This window comes from Lasioglossum baleicum, chromosome 1 (genome assembly GCF_051020765.1).
Source record: "Lasioglossum baleicum chromosome 1, iyLasBale1, whole genome shotgun sequence".
NCBI classification, from domain to species: Eukaryota; Metazoa; Arthropoda; class Insecta; order Hymenoptera; family Halictidae; genus Lasioglossum; species Lasioglossum baleicum.
The window spans coordinates 13,530,925-13,550,210 of record NC_134929.1 but is presented as its reverse complement, the minus strand read 5'-3'; the positions used below and the strand labels follow the sequence as shown (position 1 = coordinate 13,550,210).

General features: G+C 39.9%; 1 protein-coding gene across 1 annotated transcript in view; it reads left to right on the top strand.

Annotated features, from left to right (window-relative positions):
* The first annotated feature begins 10,120 nt into the window (after positions 1–10,120).
* LOC143216762 (ras-related protein rapA) overlaps positions 10,121–19,286 on the top strand; it is a 62,102-nt gene continuing 52,936 nt past the window's right edge. Inside the window, exon 1 of the mRNA XM_076440178.1 lies at positions 10,121–10,609. The gene's annotated coding sequence lies outside the window, so the exon portion shown is untranslated. The remainder of the gene's footprint in view (positions 10,610–19,286) is intronic.

Genomic DNA, 19,286 nt, shown 5'->3' with positions numbered 1-19,286 from the left:
TATGAAAATGTTTTCTTCAGAAACGATTAAATAAATTTCTTTCATCGAACATATATCATGTTATGAGATTGCAGATTTGATGCATTTAAAACAAATAAGAGATATTTAGAGACCTTCAGAACATCGATATACTATTTTCAACTTACTAAGATTATTGAACAAAGAGAGAAATTCCTTCGTGGCTACTTTTCTTTGCAATTGATGTAGACAATCTTTATCTTGCACAAAGGTCCGCAATGTAATTTCAATAAAAATCACTCAAAGTCTAAAAAAATGCAATCTTCTCTTTCTTATAAGATGTTCATTCGTCAGTCATTTTTAATGCATAGTATATTAATTCATTTTACTTTACTTAATATCTCTTTTACACGCAACTTTTATATCTGTTAGAAGTTAATCCGTCTTTTCTACGATCAAATAACTAGAAGAATCATTCTAATAGACTTTTTTGACTGATACATTCTTCTATTGATAATAATCAGCCACTTTAATTCTTATTCTCCTGTGTTTCTCTGTTGCTGGAGCCACGGAAGAAAGATATACACGCAAATACAAGTTGTATCGAGGAGATAGGTGGCAACGGGTCCTCCGGAAAAATTAGGCTTTTAAGTTAATGGAATATCGGTGATTTAGCCGTGGCATATTTAGCGAGTTGGTCCGTGAGAATTTGCGAGGCCGAGTGTGGATACGAAGAGTGACAGTCCACTGCATACCAGCAGCAGCTTTTCGGGGGCTTGATTCTGCTCGAGGATGAGAGGAGATTGGAAATTCCGTTCTGTCGCGTTTCCGTTTCAATGCTGTGTTCCCGAATGAAAGGCATACCATCGAACATTGAGTTCTATTTCCTGCCCGACGAGTAAACTGAGACACGACGCTTCTTTATCCGTGTTTTCGGACTTTTTTCCTCAGGACAATTTTTAATTGAACCCTCGATCGATCTTGAATATCGACGAAAATTCAATACAATGCCCGGTTCATTGTTTTTGATGAACAATCATTTCTACTTCTGTGCTGAACAAATTTTATAACTCGTGCTTTGAAGTTTATTTAACACGAAAACTACCTTTCTATGTTTTCAGCTTTTTCTCTCAGCATTATTGAAATTATAAAAACATTTTCATTAGAACATTTTTTAATAAACTCCTTCATTCAAGCATAAAGCGACATTACAAAATAGTACAAGACCGGCAGCTTTCACAAATATTCACAGTCCAGTAATAACAGAGACGATTACCGGTGGTACGAGGATCGAGAAACATTGATATCATTGATGTGCTGCAATTTCTATGACCATTACCCCGCACATATCTCTGAAACTGTCCATAAAGTCGCGATAAAAAAATTTGCATTTGCATAAAGATCTGCAGTTTAGCTACACTACACTGCAGTGTCTCTTTTTTCCTTGTTTTTCCGAGGCCGTGTTTACCGTGCTGCGGATTTTTAAGCGAGCACCCTTTTTCGTGCATTATTTTACAAAACTCTGAAGTAAGGGAAAAAGTTATTTCGCCGACCAGAGAGACTTCCTTGCGGTAAAATAAAAGTGGAAACATTTTTAAGTACAGCAAATTTATAAGACCACAGAGGTTTTTATTAAAATAACCAGAGCTTTTTATAAACAAGGTTAGAAAATTTACAAAAAAATGTACAAAATTTCCATTCCTGAAAGAATGTTACCAGTACTATGAAAATATTTTGAAATTGAATTAACCTTCGCCGCGAATTTCGCATTCCACTTTTTACGAACTACAAACCTATAAAGATCTACAGTCTGATTACCGTAGACTTAGACGATCAAACACGCTTTCAAGAAACATGCCTTCTCTGAACGTATATAGCTCTTCATACCGATATTCTCCCACGCAGCCAACCGACAGCTCGATATCATTAGGATCGTTCAAACATAAACGAAACATCACCTCGCATGGGCGGAGGTGTTGCAGCCCGCGGAGAACGGTAAAACGAGACTCTCTAGCAAAACGTGACACACCTCTGAATAGTTTTCCAATTTTGAAATCGGAATCTCTTTTTCGAGCTTTGTCGGCGTTGTTCCGAACAGACGAAGCGGAGCAAACATTTTAACCCGACGTACTTTTTGTTATAAAAGCGTGACACTAAAGCCGTTTATCTCCATTTAACAAATTATAAATTCAAGCGAATGTACAGAGTTTAAAAATTTTGTTTACACTTCTGCTTCCATATGAATTTATGAAGGCAAGTCTACAAAAGTTGATTTAGAATTTTTTGTTACGGATTTAAGAACAAATGCGTCGCTAAAAATTTCGTGAAAAAATAATAAGGAATAAGCTAGTTTAATGCAACATATTCGACTCTCCCCGACTTAGAAAAATTTGAAATTTGATTTTTGTCTCCAAATCTCTTGCATCGAACGCGTCGTACTGTGAGGTATTTGACCCAGTGTCGGAAAAATCTATTTTAGCGTTGCTTATGGGTTCAAGCTATATTGAGTTGGAACATAATACATATATTGGGTTGGAACGAAAGTTCGTAGCGTTTGTACATTAAAATTGTAAGCTAAAATTCAGATATTTATTCATAGATTTATTCAATAACATATTTTCTATTCTGTTCTATTACTTAAGTATTATTATTCTATTACAAAAAGTATTTTGCCATTTTCGAGGTAACTTCTCGTGTTATTGACTAAACATATGAATAAATACCTTAATGTTGTCTTCGATTCTTCATTTGAAACGCTAGGAACTTTCTTTCCAACCCAATTGTAGGTCGTTGAATTCGTCTTAACGCCAGCTACAACATTATGACATAAAAAAAAAATGCATATCAACATTTAAAAAATCAAAATGATTTTTAGTTCTAGTCAATAAAAATTTTTTTCCAAATTTTATACATAAAATTTAAAGAAGTTTGTACATGTTTAAATACTGTCCACAACTCTCTCTTTTGTTTGAAACATTTTATCCACCGATTATCGGAAAGCTGGAATAATTATTTTTGCATGTAAATTGAAATGATATAATTTATTGATTTAATACTACGTATGTAGATAACGGAACTTATTAATACATGAATATACATTTTGAGGAATTTTTAAGATCTCACTATTACTTTTCATCAGGAAACACGCGCTGCGACTGTAGATGCTCGCGTTTCTACTTAAATAAGATATAAATCTTCACTCTGTGCAAATCTAATTCCTTTTGCACTATGATCACAAACCTTTATCGAATGTAATATATGATACAAGATAACAAAATTCTTCAATAAACTTTCATAAATATATAAGTCATACATCAAAAATTTTACGATTTACGCAAAATTTTGAAATCGACTTTTTTCCGACCAAATACCCTATTGTGCGTCGTGGGGAACGCAATGAACGATGAGGGGTCGTTGGTTAAAGAGAAATCGCTGTGTATTAAATACGGCTGCTTTACAAGAACAAATCCCCCGAGGGGTCTCAGGAACAATTTAATACAGGCTCCCCAGACGCGGCACAGACTGCTTAAGCTCCTGCCGTAAAATTAACCACTTCTGGATCCTACCTGAGCCACGGGAGGAGGGCGAGCCTGGAAATCGTTGACCTTGACACTTTCCGCTTTGTCGCGATGAAATTATGGCGGCGGGGCAGGGAAAGGAGCCGTAGGCCGCGGGAAATAAAGTTCCCGCGTTACCTATCGTGACTCCTAATCGCTTTCCGAGGGAAGGAACCGAAACGGGACGGGACGTTCCTTGGAACGAAGTTAAATCCCGTCGAAATGAATTATTCACACTTCGTTTCCGAAGGCGAAGAACTTCTCCTACGTGGACACAGGGGCCAGACACTCGGCGCGACATTACATTACCGTTCCACGAACCGATTACGCTCGCGCAGTCGAGAGGGAAACTGATTCCGATGTACCCCGCCCACGGGAATTCGATTTTAGTCGAGGTAATCGATTTATTCCCTGGTCGAAACTAGCATCCACGAAGTGCCATTTCTTCCAGTCTCTTTTGTCTACGTTCACTGCTTTTGCTACTCTTTAATAGTATAGATCAATACGTATTTCAGTTATTCTGATTCCAAGAATTTCATGTTGCAATTACCGAAATTATGAATATACTTCTCAAAGAAATTGTTCAATAAATCTAGTAGATTTTTACAGTTATACACGGTTAAGAATATTTGCATATTGTACATAGCGTAACTGTACCGATTACTGCAGTCTCATGCTAAAATAGATCGTACTTTCTTTTAATATTATTCCTAATTTATCATGAAATAATAATATGTGTAAGTATTTTATATGGAAGAATGATGTGTTCTGAATACAAAAAAAACAATTGGTGACTCTAAAAACCTAATACAACATAAGAAAATATTAAAATATTAATAGAATAGACATACTAAAGAAAGAAAATGTTAAAAAATAACTTGCGGATTAGAATTCGAAATATACAAGCGTAAAATATGAGACTGATTGACAATTTTGTTTGGCTCGCCGACGAGAATACATTCTCATTGAATTGTAAAAATTTATTGAGGGAAAAATATTTATATTTACGTATGTTAATCTCTCATCGGGAAAAAATATCGTAGTAAAACGTACACCCGCAGTAATAGGTACATTTACCCTATTCTAATTTCAAGTAGTTCATTTTGCAATTATCGAAATTATGAATATACTGTTGTAAGAAAGTGTTCCATAAATCTAGCAAATTCAATAAATATAGTAGATTATTCGAGTCTTGTCATGTTTTAAAGGATATGTACAGTTATACACGGTAAACAGAAAGGTGTTAGTGTTTGCACATTGTACATACCTCAGGTTTCTTCCTCATATGTAGTAGGATACCAAAAATGCTATCGATATTGTCCATGCAAATGCGAACGATGGTTCACCGAATTCGAAGTTCACTGCTCTTCGATGACCTATGCAAAAAAGAGAAATTTATGGTTGGTGGTGCGGCGAATTCACGGCAATGACCGATCATAAAATTCACAATTAATGCCTCGATTACCCGATAACCGCTGAAACCAATCGCGACGGGGAATTAACCGACACTGCAATTTCATTGATTATCGCTCGCAGGCGGTACTATTTGATGAAAAAAAAGGCACGCGCCGCATGGAATTTCTTTCGGCTGGTTATCAATGAACACATGCTACCCAGTCAGAAGAAGAATTAATAGATGCCGTTATTGTTTTATTCAGCTGTTTTTGATCCGATTAATCAATTTCTGCAAATTAATTTATTACTATTTAACTATAACATTGGAACTCAAGAACATTCCTCATATCGTTTGGTATTTTAGAAATATTCGCAAAATGCTGAAGAAAACCCCCCATGCTCAAATAAAATGAAATCTTATTTACAATCGCTAGGCAGCCTGTGGCATCATTGATCGTCATTAATAATTGAAAAGATCACGTGCATCGCAGAAAGTTGCAGCTAGATTCGATGAAGCGGTTCAGTTTCTCGAGTAAGTAGAATAGGTCGGTGTGTGGTCAGACGCTCCGAGCCATCTACGTAGAAAGGGGATCGAAACCGCGATTTTTCTTTTTGTGTTGTTATAATACTGTGAGAAACCGCATTGCTTACGGGTGATCTAATATTTTTTACCTTAGCAATAATTCAAAGAAGAAATAGTTCTTAATATAAGACACTATATCATTTGCTACATTTTCGTTTTATTTTTTGGTTTCTATTTCCAAAAATGACTGCATCAAGTAACATATTTTATTTTTGAAGTTGTAACTTTAAAATATATTGGATTATTTACTATTTAAAATACTATCTCACCCAGTTCTCCACCAACCAATATTGTGCGCATAAGACCGCACGATCGAGATGAAAACTTCTATAGCGATTGCACGTCTGTCTGTTTCTCTGTTCACTGCCCAGCACTTGTGTATGCGGTGCGCCAAAAGAAGTTTTCACTTTAAAAAAAGAAATGTTTAATCATCGAGCAGAAGTTGTGTCAGTTACATGAAGTCGTTTCAAAGAACTCGTTCCCGGAGACTGGCGGGATAACAAAAGGGACAGTTAATCTAGAGGAACGTGGTTACCGTTGTGCTGGTATCGCGATATGAACGGGACTGGTCTGATCGATACATAATCGAACCGCGGAGGTTGAGGCATCGTAAATCAGGGGGGAATCTCCTCCTCGAACGAGTAAGACGGGGTTCGTTCAGGGGTCGTTCGGGAAACGTGTTACGTGGCCGGTGTTTCGGTGAAACGACCGACAGCCCCCGCACGCCGAGCAACTTTGATTAGTTCGTCCAGGTAAATGGATTCGCGGCCGACGGAATAGCTTCCCGGTAGAAGCACTGCACCACCGGACGGAATTTGATTCCGGTCTGACACTCGGAACGTTGACCGAGGCTGACGGGTCCCGTCATGCACCTCGTTCCAAAGAGAACGAGCCAAAGCCAGGGATCCCAACAACTCCCGAATACATTACCCAGAGGCTCCACAAGACGCGAGGAAAGAATTTATAGGAGCCCGCATAGCCTAGATCAGTGCTCCCCGATGCTTGGAATATTGCCGAGCAGGCTAGAGGAAGTCGATACGTCTTCCTTGTCGGGTGCTCGAGATAAACGGCGCCTCGTGTATTTGCATCGGAACGATGGCAATATTTATTTCGACCTCGCGTCCCAGTCGATCCCGACGAGAGAGACCGCGTGGTAAACATCCACTCTATCGGGCTGGTACTTCGACGGCTTCGCGAGAATCGTGCCAACGATGATCTGAACGACACCACTCCCAACGGCAGAGCCGGGCCTGGCGATAGCCTGTTAACACGACGACGACATAGTTGCGAAACGCGCTGCATGCTCCAACGGCCCCCTATATTTTTTACAAATTTACCAGTGAGGCAATCTTCACTTCACTTATTATTAATTGTGCTGACTTTCGGTAAGTCCTTTTTGTTTGGCTTATATTTTTGAAAGTAGGCTTCGGCAAAGTTGCGCGAATTTCGGAAACGGGGATGCTAGGAAACATGGTGTTTAAGGTGGTAGACTCGCGTTTCTAAGATTCCAAGGGTACAGGATGTGCCTTCTATTTTCCCGGTAATGCAAACGTGGGGTTTTTCAGTAGTTCAAAGCTTAAAAGTCCTATTTTTACGTTTACGAGACGTAATTTGCATTATTCGGCAACGTTATTTGTATTATTCGGGAGCATACAGCTGCGCATGTAGCTATTGTCATAAACAGGGACCAAAAATACCAGTTTTTCTAAAATTTTGTACGATAATAATCATTAATAAAAAGTTGATTATTATTGAAATTTACGATAATGTACACAAAATATAAAGAAAAAAATTCGAAGAACAAATGATTAAAAAATATCGATTTTTATACTCTTTGGTTACAAATAACAGTTATTAGTATCCAAAAAATTGGATCCTCCTCAATAACTGTTATCGATGAAGAAAAACTGTTTCGATTGATCAAAGCAGTTGTCGATGACAGAAGTTCATTTCGATCGCTCATAACAGTTATCGATGATCGAATTTCTTTTTACTTCTTCATAATAATTATTGATGAGAAAATTCATTTTGGTTGCTTATTTATTGAGTTGTCTACTCTTTTTCGGATGCAGCAAGCCTGTGAAATTCATTGAGAAGGTTTCGTACAACAAGATGAATCAACAGACCATAAGAACAACACAAAATCTGTTTGTGGGTCACATTAAATTTTGATTGTAGCAATTAATTTTACGAATAAAAAGTTTATGAAATAATTGATTGTCTACCATTTGAAAGTTGTACTATGCGATAATAACTATTACAAATTTCCTTCATCAATAACATCAATAACAATCTTTACATTATCCAGAAGTAAGAAGGCGCATCCCTAACAAGATGGCCACGAGTTCATTTTCAAATGACCGACACAGCTTTTCTCTGACAGAAGAATTAATTTCTAGTCACAATCCAACCACGCAAACCGAATTTCATTAAAGTTTGTACTGGCCAAATGAAGTTAAAAGAGTAATCACTGTAATAAACTTCGCCGCTGCAGCTCAGTGTCTCGTTAACTAAATTACTTTGTTTTGATGGGATTTTTCCCATCCATTTACTTACTGCTCTTCACATTCACCATCAAATAAGTTAAATCCCAAGTTAGAGAGTTGGTCACTGCATTTCTGTTCCTCACGTGGTAATTAATGTTCGAACTACGTGCGAACGAGTCCGGATCGATGATCCACAGATCGCAACACCTGTTAAAAGTCTTATCGAGAATTTTATACGGGCGCGCGTTTGCGTCGATAGTTTCACGACCGGGCGTTATCTATTCCACGCATCGATTTGTTACGAATGCGCACCGTCATAACATATGGGGAACGAGAATTTTGAATACGTTATCGAATGGTCCGCCCGTACGGGCGCGTAAATATTTCAACCAGAGTCGTAATCTCTGATGAACCTGCTGGCTCGCGGGTAAATATTAATCGAATATTTGAGTAGCTAGCATGTGCACCATGCATTATGCACGACGAATAAGTGTTTAGTATCTGTTACGCGACTCGTATCTTCTTCCAGAAACGCGAGACCTCCCAGACATAAGAGAACGCGTCTGGCTCAGGTGTGCCGGAACCCTTCGCGCTCCGAAGGACCCTGTAAATCCTTGCGGCTTCGCTTCAATTCGCTGCGGATTATTCGATCCTGACAATCGGAATCTAGGATTAACGCTAACTGATTAATCAACGGGGCTGGAATTGTTCGGGACTTTCCGAGAAATCATCGAAGTCGTTCTACCAGCGATTCGACACTCTAAACGCTCAGCTTGATACAATAGAACTCGTTTATTTATTTAATCAGTGTGCAAATTGCTGTAGCATATTAACAGAGTGTTACAGAAGCGTCCCTAAAAATTCTACTGAATCAGAAGACTTGATTCAATAAATTGCTATTCCTCGTAAACTTTAACAGAGTCAGGTGTACTTATCAATTATAACAGAATTAAGGATAACAAAGTGCAACCTAATAGCTAGATTGCGGACCTTTATGCATTTATAGCAAAATTGAGTATTTGAAAATCGAATTTGTTGAAAAATTTAAAAAATTGAAGATGTCAATATATAATTTTTCTCCTCTAAGAAAATTTTTATTTTGCATAAAGATCCGCAGTCTACTAATAGCCTTTACATAAAGGGTGTAAAAATAAGGGAGACTCGACACAGTAACGTTGTATACCTTTAGCAATTTGCTCTTTAAATACGAAATTACTTTGTCTTTGTGTAGGTATCGCAACCGTTTGAAACGGTCGGAATAGCAACTTTGAAGGAGTTTAAACGAAATGCAATTTTCTTTTCCGCGTCGATGCCTGAACGGAACGAGTAGAAAATTAAAATTAAAACACAAGATGCGGAGGAATTTTGTTCGGCTAAGTAATACGATTTCAAAGCTGAGTCCTGGTGAATCCATCGCTTTTCGTATGAACGTGTATCATACCGCCCCCGTCGCAAACTGAATTACCTCACGCAACAACGTGAGCAGGATGCAATATTTGCAGCAACAACATTGTTAGAACACCGTCTAAAAGATCTGTGTCAAAGAGCCGGAGGTTCCATCAACGGTAAGACACTAATAACCGTTAAACGCATTATTCCGGGTACGCGTCAATTTGCCCGAAGCGAGCCAGATCTAATCGACTAAGTTCCGCGGCAAATATTAACCTGTGTGTACACCTGTCGGTGTTCCTAACTCGAGTCACGAACCTAACGTTCGTCTCGCTGGGTGGCCAGTGAAGATGCTGACGGAAGCAGCAGAGTGAAGCATAGTGGAGCAAAAGCGTTGATACTAGCTCTCAGTTGCATCATCAGGTGAGCCTTGGGAGAGAGCATTAGCTACTGAACCCTATCCGAATATCCGTCTCGTTGTGATACTCGGTGGCCATCGCCATGATGCTGGCGGAAGCAGCAGAGTGAAGCATAGTGTAGCAGAAGCGTTGACCCTGTCTCTCAGGTGCAGCACCAGGTGGTGTCGCGTCGTCAGGTGAGCCTTGGTTGGATAGTAGGCGATCGTAACTGCCGCAGGTGGGACGGGTACTGCGATGTACTAGAAAGGGGCGGAGGGAAGGGCGGGGCGGGGAGTGCGAGACAGATAGAGAGGCAAAGGGGTTAGGAGGAGGGTAACCCGGCACGGTTGCAGTATAAAATACTCCGAGCGGTCCGGTGGGGGTGTGCAGGTGGTAGAGAAGGTCGGAAGGTTACGAGAGCGCAGACGCCGACCGAAAGCATCGAGGATAGCACCCGGCACGGCACCGAAGTACCGGACAGAGCTAGCTCGTCCGCAACGCTGCGCTCGTCAGGAACCCGGATCGAAAAACCCCGAAGAGAACCGCGCGCCACGTCGAATCTCTATATTGTATCACGGTCCCCCTGCGATCCACGCGATATCCCAGCCGCCTCTCTCGATCCCCCGTGTTCGCCGAGTCAGTCATCGATCCCGACCAAATCGATCAGCGGAGAAACCAACCCGGCGCAACACCCCGAGTTACCGGCGGATTTGAAGAGCCTCTCGAACCTTTCCCGCGCTACGTGCACCGACTCTACACCTGTTAACCGGAAGCCAACGCACTCTTCTTCTTCTGCTAGTTGTTCTACTTCTTCTTCTTCTTCTTCGTCTACAGAGATCTCAGGTAAGCGCCCGGCGACACTGGACTTCCACACGCGGAACCAGTATTTCGAGAGTGACAGTGATTGCTACGTGTTGCTTCCCTCGGCTAACGTCTGGCAGCTACGCGTGCTACGTCGCCTTCTCGGTTGAAGGAACCGAGGGAATTGGGACTTGACCCTTGTCGCTGCTGTTCAGTGCGGTCGGCCAATGGAAGCTTATCCTTGTGATTATACCTTGTCCTCGAGCTTTGCGTCGATTGGATCCATTGTGAACGAGACAGAAAGGCTTGCTCCGACACGGAACCTACCACTGCTGGTCAAATGACCGGTTTCAGATTTTTTAGTTATTCGTTAGGAACGTTTATCTCAATAATTCGGTATTCACAGTTTTACAACGTTTCACTAAATGCAACTCTTACATCATCGTCGTCATAGAAAAATTTGAAATTCTATGAATATTTGTAATGCTTTTTACATTAGAATTCTAAATAATGACGTACTCGAAGTTAATTCAATTTTCCTCAGTAGAAAATAATGTTCACGACATATGTATGTAGCTAAATAATCGGAAGTATTAAACAAGATTGCATATATTTAGATTCTGTAGAATTGTTATTACAACAGGTGGTTCAATGAAGATGTTCATTCGAAAAATTCTCAAGGCTTTTATCATTTTAATCATTGCAAGAGAAGAGATCAGAAACAAGTTATTTCGACTTGTTTGGTGGTACCAGTTTTAATTGTTCGCCTGCCTGCCACCTCGATAGCAGGGGGGAAATTCATTAAAAGAAACAATAGGCTGGTGGGACTTAAAAGAATCTTACAGGACCTCGTTAAGGTGTTTCGGCTGTTCGAACCAAGGATCGTCTAGCCCGAAGGGGATCGTATTCCCGCGAAGGCTGGTCTTTGACCGGGTGCTGGGAAGTTTTCCAGAAGTTCGGCGACACGTAAATTCACTAAACGAGCCAGCACCGCGGATTATTAACCCTGCTAACGATCCCAGCGGCAAACTTCGCCGGCTCTTAATGCGAGTCCGTAAGTTCTGCGACTCTAGGAACGCATTCAGTCCCAGGCGTACATCGTTCCGCCTGATATGGGACAGGACAGTTTTGCCAATTCGAAACGTTACGTGTCAGAAGGGATAGGTTGAATCTCGGTTCAGATCGGAAGCAATTTGCTCGTCAGGGGAACGGCTGGGCATGTTTGATGAGATATTAATGGTATCGCGGCCGACAATGCGGAGAACGCATTCTCGCCAAGCTAACCCCTGCAACCGTGGCATCTAATCTTCCCACGCGGATTTCCGGCTGCGTGAACAAGCCTGAATGAGGAATATTCTCCTCGCACGTTCACGCTTAAACGGCTTATCGCTCTTTGAATCGGAATCGCTCTTTGAAATGCGCAGAAAAACAACACGAGTCGCTCTAGCTCTTGCAGTACTGCACGCACTGCGCACTCCTGTGTCTCTAGGATTCGTTTAATACCGCGATTAGATTGCCACGAAGATTTATGAGTGACGCAGTTGGTCGGAATTTAATGATTTATTCTTGTAATTATGCTTCCGTTCAGCTTGCTGAATATGATTCAGGACGGACGCACGAAAAATGGTAACCATTTAGTCAGTGTTTATTCTAACTTGTTTAAAACCAATTGTGAAGCCTTTGTATTTGATCTCGAAACAAACATTTTTATAATGATGCTAATACAACAGTGATGTTAATTCAATGCTTCTTTGAAATTTGTCGTGTGTGATTAAAATTTATGATAATATACATAATTTATGATAATGATGGTATACACCGAGTTTGGTAAATGTTAATTCAACGTTTCTTTGAACGTTTATCGTGTGATATCAAAATTTGGAAATTAGATTGAGGCCTGCATACTTGATGTCCAAAAATTCATTCTTGTAATAATAATATACATTGAGTTTGGTAAATGTTAATTCAAAGTTTCTTTCAAATTTTTCGTGTGCGATCAAAATTTGGAAATTATATTGAAGCCTGCATATTTGATGTTCAAAAATTCGTTCTTGTAATGATAGTATTTCACCGAGTTTGGTAAAAGTCGAAAATTCATTGTTTGTTTTAACATATTCACAAACAATCCATTTACAAATCAGTTTGGTGACTTGATATTTGATCTGTAAAAAATTCATTCTCGTAATGGAACTACGGTGAATTTGGTAGATGTTTACTTTTTAGTCGCTGGTTCTATTTCGTAATAATATAAATAAATATCGAAAATATCGGTCGGAAGAGTTTCATCATATTTTTAGAAGAGCATAATAAATATGTTAACGCAGGGGTTGAATGGATAACTTTGATTTTGTGGGCTTACTTATGATAGCAGGTCCCATAGTCGGTGTTAACACGGGTTCGTATATCGAGCAGCATAAATTGGAGCAGTGTTCGTGTAACAAGGTAAAAAGAGCATATATGGCGCGATGTTTACGGGTGTATGTTTACATTTTTACAGTGCAGCGAGGCAAGATGTGATCGCAGTAGATCATTAGCGTATGTGCAGTAGAAAATAGTAAACAAAGCAGCTTTCAAAGAAATAACAAGGCATTCTCGATTCATACGGGGAGTAGCATGACAGTATGCGGCCACTTGATTGGTGATAATGTCGCTCAAGTTTTTTACAACCATTGTTATTGGTCCGATATATTGTTATTGAACAATATAAAAATATAGAGCCGTCATGTTTGTAGATGTTTTCATGTTTGTAATAATGATATAAAATATTACATAAGAATGCTTGAAACTTCTCTACAAAAATTTCTCAAAATTTATCTTTCTGTGATTATGTGTGCTTTACATTGATATTTCAGGAATTATTAAAGACGTTCAAGAATTTTATCATTTTAATTCAAATTGCGTCAGTGTCTTTCAAGTTATCATATACTGAGCATATAAATATTTCATAAACTTTCACATAATTACCATAATTTAACATACTTATCATGTTCCACACTGCTATTACATGAACTTAAAACATTACCATATATTATCATAAACTAAACATTTAAATACAAACTCGTTTACTCTGGTGACACACTTTGTCTTTACTGCGTTATTTATCCATCGTTGGAAAGAAGGACAACAGTGTTTAACGACTTAGTATTCGATGGCTATTCACATGTTGACCCAGCATCACAAAGACATCGTCTATCTCAGTTCCCATATTTAATTTCAATTATTGAACCAAGAGCAATAAAATCAATGGTTCTACATAACTTACTATTAAACATTTCAAAAAATTGATAAATGTAATGGAGCTGAAAATTGTCACCTGTACAATCATCAATACCATTCATCATCAGAATGTTAAATCATAATCGTTAATTTATTTATGCATAATAGAATGTAATTCCGAAGCAAGGACCTAAGAACAGTCTTCATTCAGAAATAAATCTCAACGGAGATTTCCTAATTAAAGGAAAAAAAAAGATCTTCATTCAGGAATCTACTCCTCAATAAAATAATTGCCTTCTACACGATCTGCAAAGGGATTCTTCACCCTCTTCGTTCTCAGCTTCCCAGACGACTTGCAAGAGTCCGTAAAAGCGGGACAACCGTCTCAGGGAAACGAAATTAATGTAAGACGACGAGGCAGTCGGTAAACACGCTTAGCGATCTCGCGGACGCAGTAAACTCTGTTTACAGCTGCTCGGAAAAGCTCCAAAGCGGAACGAAGCTGAGCTGCGCGTTTACGCGACACACGCCTCTTTGTAGTTATTTTAATAACGAATCCGACGCGGCGTTTCGTCCGTCGCCTGGCGAGGAAGCACCGAGAGATTTTACCGTTATTAAACCGAGTCCACACAAGGAAGGCCTCTAATCTCGAAACCCTCCAGGATTCGAGGGTCTTCCTCGTCCCGTGGAAGAGGAAGAAACGCGTTTTCCGAGGCAATTCCGCGGGTTCCCCTTCTGTCCCAGAATCCCCCAAGTGGGGACCGGCGATTTTCGATAGGATTTCGGCACGCGGCCATCGCGTACGTCGCCGCTTCCTCATTTCCTGCCAGCCCTATCTGCGCAACTGTTCCGTCAGGTGTCGGAAATGGCGCGGTAGATTGCGCCATTTACCAAAGTCCTTTCAAACCGCAGCTTTGCCGCACTCCTCCTCCCTTTATCTGTATCTTTCTTTCCCTTCGGTTCTCCCCTTCTTTGTTTCGTGCCGACACCCCCGCACCACTTTTAACGACGCGTATATCTCGAGCGTCGCCGGCCGATGTGATATACACACACCTCGTTCCGGTTCGATTCCGGTGCGATTCGGGTCAGACGCCTGCTTGCTGTGACTCGATGATGAGTCGTCGATTCCCTTTGATCGTGGCACACCTAGCAGATTTTTGTCGGAGTAGCCTCGGGATTTATGGCTCCTTTGGGGGGAAGAACGCTGTTGGTGCGTTTTCGGTGGCTGCTGGGCAGATTAAGCCTCAGCCATGTGTTATCTGTAAGACTGAGTAACCTCCATCCGTTTCTCATTTTTCTCGAGCTTATTTTGTCTGATGGTATCAAACTGACACTCTAGTGAAAATTTATTTCTTAGCTTTCCCCCACTTTATTCTATAAAAGAAGCAGAAAATTTAACATTTCTTTTCTTCCCCGATCTTCTCTTGAATTCAATCAATAATTTTTTCACGTTAGACAGATTTCATGCATTCGCAGAAAACATGAGTAGGTGCATTTTAAAACAGTATAATTTAAGAACACCAATGTATATTATTGTGACGAAGGGCTGCCGTGCCGGAACACGTAAGTTTTCCTGTCGGGTACGCTAACGTTGCAGAAAGTAAATGACCGCGTTAGGGGTAGCCAGTCCTAAATATAACTGCACGCAAACAACCGCGACTGATTTCTGGAAGCGGAAAATATTCTCGAAGGACGGGTCTGCGGCTTAAAGCGAGATTAATTATAAAATCCTTCGAAAAACAGCGCTGGTTCGAAAGTTCTTCGAAAGGTCTCGCGGCGACTGTTCACCGAGGGTTCATCATGTCGAGGCATCGATAATTAACTCGGAGCAAGTTCCATCGGCGACTTTAAATAGAGGCGACGCGACGCGTCCCGGGGCTAGCCGTGTATGAAAACAGGAACACGGGAACTCGTTCGGGAAAACTTTTTATGCGATCATCAGCCGGTATCACCTGTACGGGAACTTTATAACGGGTTTCCCGCGGGGTTGCAGCGAATCGAGCTAGCCAACTTCCCGGGAAGGTAATAGATTTTACGCATTTTTTATTCCTCAACTGTAGAGGATCCGAGAGAGAGAGAGAGGGAGAGAGGGAGAGAGGGAGTTCGTTCCTTCGGAAACTCCTGCACAGAAGTTCGTCCCGGAGCTTCTTTTCCTTTTTATTCTAAACGATAAGAAAGTTATGGACTCCGTCTTGTTTTCGTGTTGCCGTAACAACGCCCCACTCTCGATACCGAGCGCAGCGTCGTTTTCTGCGAGTAGATATCACCGGTGCTATTGGATTTTCAACGTTCCGCTCGATTAGATCGATCCAACTTAGTGGATCCTGGTTCGCCGAACTGGTGCAACTTGGAAGCCCGACTATTTCGAAGAAAAACTGACCGATGATGCTTTATTCGATTAGTTTTATGTTGCGGGTTCTAGGAATCTAATTAAGAAAACCTTCGGTAACGGTGTAAATTGTTCGAGCGGAAACTGTATTTTAATTGATTTGTGCATTGGAACGAACCTTCACTGGACCTTCTCCGAGTTGTTTTCAGTTTCGGTTTCATTAGCTAAATTAAATTGCTGTTGAACTATCGGCGAGCTGCAATTTGGCAAGCAACGTGTTAACGGAAGAACTACATTTTCATTCAGCTTCCGTTTCTCCTGATGGAAGAGACAAATTTTTATTTTCCATGAAAATGAACAGTGTAGTGACTACTGTACACTGAAATATGACGCAACTTCGAAAACAAGGAACGAATCTTCTGTTTTTATCTACATATTGCATTTTATTTTTAAACAAAGTCTATTGGTGTGGAAAGTTGTATTGATTTAATGCTGCTGTTAAAAATCCGAGAATTGCGTATGCAACGATTCAATATTTTTGCAATCATTTTATATAAAACCACGTCGCTCTTCGAAATTTTCATTGAAACGGAGCGAAGGCAAAAATTTGCGACGCACGACGACGGTGCGATGGTGCAATTTCGGATTTCAGGCACCCGGTGCAGATGTTCGCATGTTCGATCGTTGCTCTTTTTCTTCTGTGCCCGCGTAATTGATAGTACGACGACAGTGGGCACAGAACGACCGACGAAATTGGACCCCGTGCTGAGCAACATCTGAGGGTTAATCAAACTCTCGAAAGACTTGATTTACCATCGATTTGCGTACTGTTCTATTTTATCCTGCAGCCTATTTCGAGGTTTATTCCTCGCTATCCCCTCGTGGACCTTCTCAATGACGTTCGTTATCCGCGGCATTGTTGTCCACGCTGTACTCATAGACGTACACACACCGTAAGAAACACACACACACACAGACAGAGTGACAAACACAGACTGGTTTTTCCCTCTCGAACTAATTAATTTCCGGTTTAATACTCGCCCACGCGTATTCCCACATGCATGCCAGACATCCGTTGCTCGACTAGAACTTCTCAGAACGTGTTTCCCTTTATTCGACCGAACACTCCCGGCGGTTTAGCCATCGCCTACCCTCCGACCACTCTTTACGTAACGACGGTCACCCCGCTGAACAACTTCCGATGTGACCGCCACGAGCCGCCGGATCGCCGGTCACGTGCGAAAACGTGCCCGACACATTTCGAACAGGAATTTACCCGCAGTTAGATAATAACTCGCAGTTAGTCGCGCGGAAATCATCGACAGGGTCTAACCCCCCCTCCCCCTCCGATTTAAACCCGTCCCGGCAGCATATTCAATGGCACTCGATTTGCCATGGCCGACTGGGGGCATTATTACTCTAATCATCCGACGACAGAAACGTAATCGGAATCTCGTTTGCGGCCAAAAGTTTCCAATTCGCTTCGTGATTCGACGGATACCCGGCATGCTTGTTAGCCGCTGTATTGGACTCGCGAGCGAAGTTTTCTCTCTCGTTCTTCTTTTCAAAGCCAACGAATTCGTTTCTACCTCGTTAGGTATCCCGGTATTGTTCCCAAAAGTGAATCATTTCTATGAGACTGATGAAAAGACAGTTCTTTAATTGATAGAGTAAATGTGCCTATAATTGCGGATATACGTTTTACTGCGGTATTGTTTCCCATTGATATTGAAATACGTAAAAATAAATATTGTTCCCTAAATAAATTTGTACAATTCAATGAGAATGTATTCTCGTTGGCGAGGCAATCAGAATTGTCAATCAATCTCATATTTCCCCTTGTATATTTCGAATTCTAATCCGCAGTAATTAGTACAAGGCTCTTTTTCGTCCACAGTAATACGTACAAAATGTTATCGATTTTATTTTTTAGTATTTTCTCATGTTGTATAAGGTTTTTAAGACCACCAATTTTTTTTTGTATTCGATCATTCTTCCATAAAATGCTTACACATATTATTCTTTCATGATAAATTAGGAATAATATTCACCCTTAGCAGAGTCGAGGGGTGACTCAGAGTCACCAGTAAAAATTGCTGTACTATTAGCCACAATATTGTTTACATTACTACATTATGTAGGTATCTAATTAATTACTACACATTTAAGTATTGTATGAAGTATATATTATATTGTATAATTTTAAACAATTTTTTGTACCAATATATATAATAATGAAAATAACTAAATACGTGTGCATTGCCTGTCTAAGTGAAAACAATAAATACATATTGTACACATATAGTATAATTGTATGTCATAATGTATCATGGAAAACGAATATTATAATTGGACTGCGTATTGTTATGCAGGATATAATTAATCGAAATCAATTAAAAGAACAGGAGAAGTTAAATGAAAATTAATCGTTTAAATATCAATTATAAGGAACAGAAGAAGTTAAATAAAAATGTATTTGATCGTTTAAATATCAATTATAAGGAACAGAAGAAATTAAATGTATTTAATCGTTTAAATATTTGAGTAAATTGAAAAAGATGTAACAATATTCTTAAAATAACCCAATGTTCTTGCAGTCTGGTATATCACCTAGCCACTTATCAGTCTAATTATAACGTATAATGCAATGCACCTTTAATTCGCCGATTTAGAAGTGTCGAGTCCAATTTGACATAGAATGCAAAAACCTTTTGCAGATGAGGATTTCATTAAGATCCTTAAAATGCTATTCTTAGAAAATGACGTCGTACATCAATGTCTTTTTTATGTGAATAATTAATTAGGAACTAGATTAAGAGTAAGATTAGGAATAAGCATTGTTTAAGCATTTTTGATAGAGGGCACTGGCTAAATATGGAACAGTGCTATGTTTAAGAATCTAGTCAACAGATATGTGTTAGCCAGATATATAGGCTACTTCACTCACTCATTTTGGCACCGTGCAAGTTATAACTTGTCAGCCAAGTGAACGCTAGTGACGTGACAGGAACATTATATTTTGCCGTTGAACGAAAACTTCTACTGCTGCAGTGTTTGATATATTGCAAACAGCTATATTTTTATGCAATTCCTTTCTGAAATGTGAGATTATAACCTTGAATGAATACAAGGAATGAAACTTATTTCTTGCTTATTTTCTGTGAAAAATAGTGT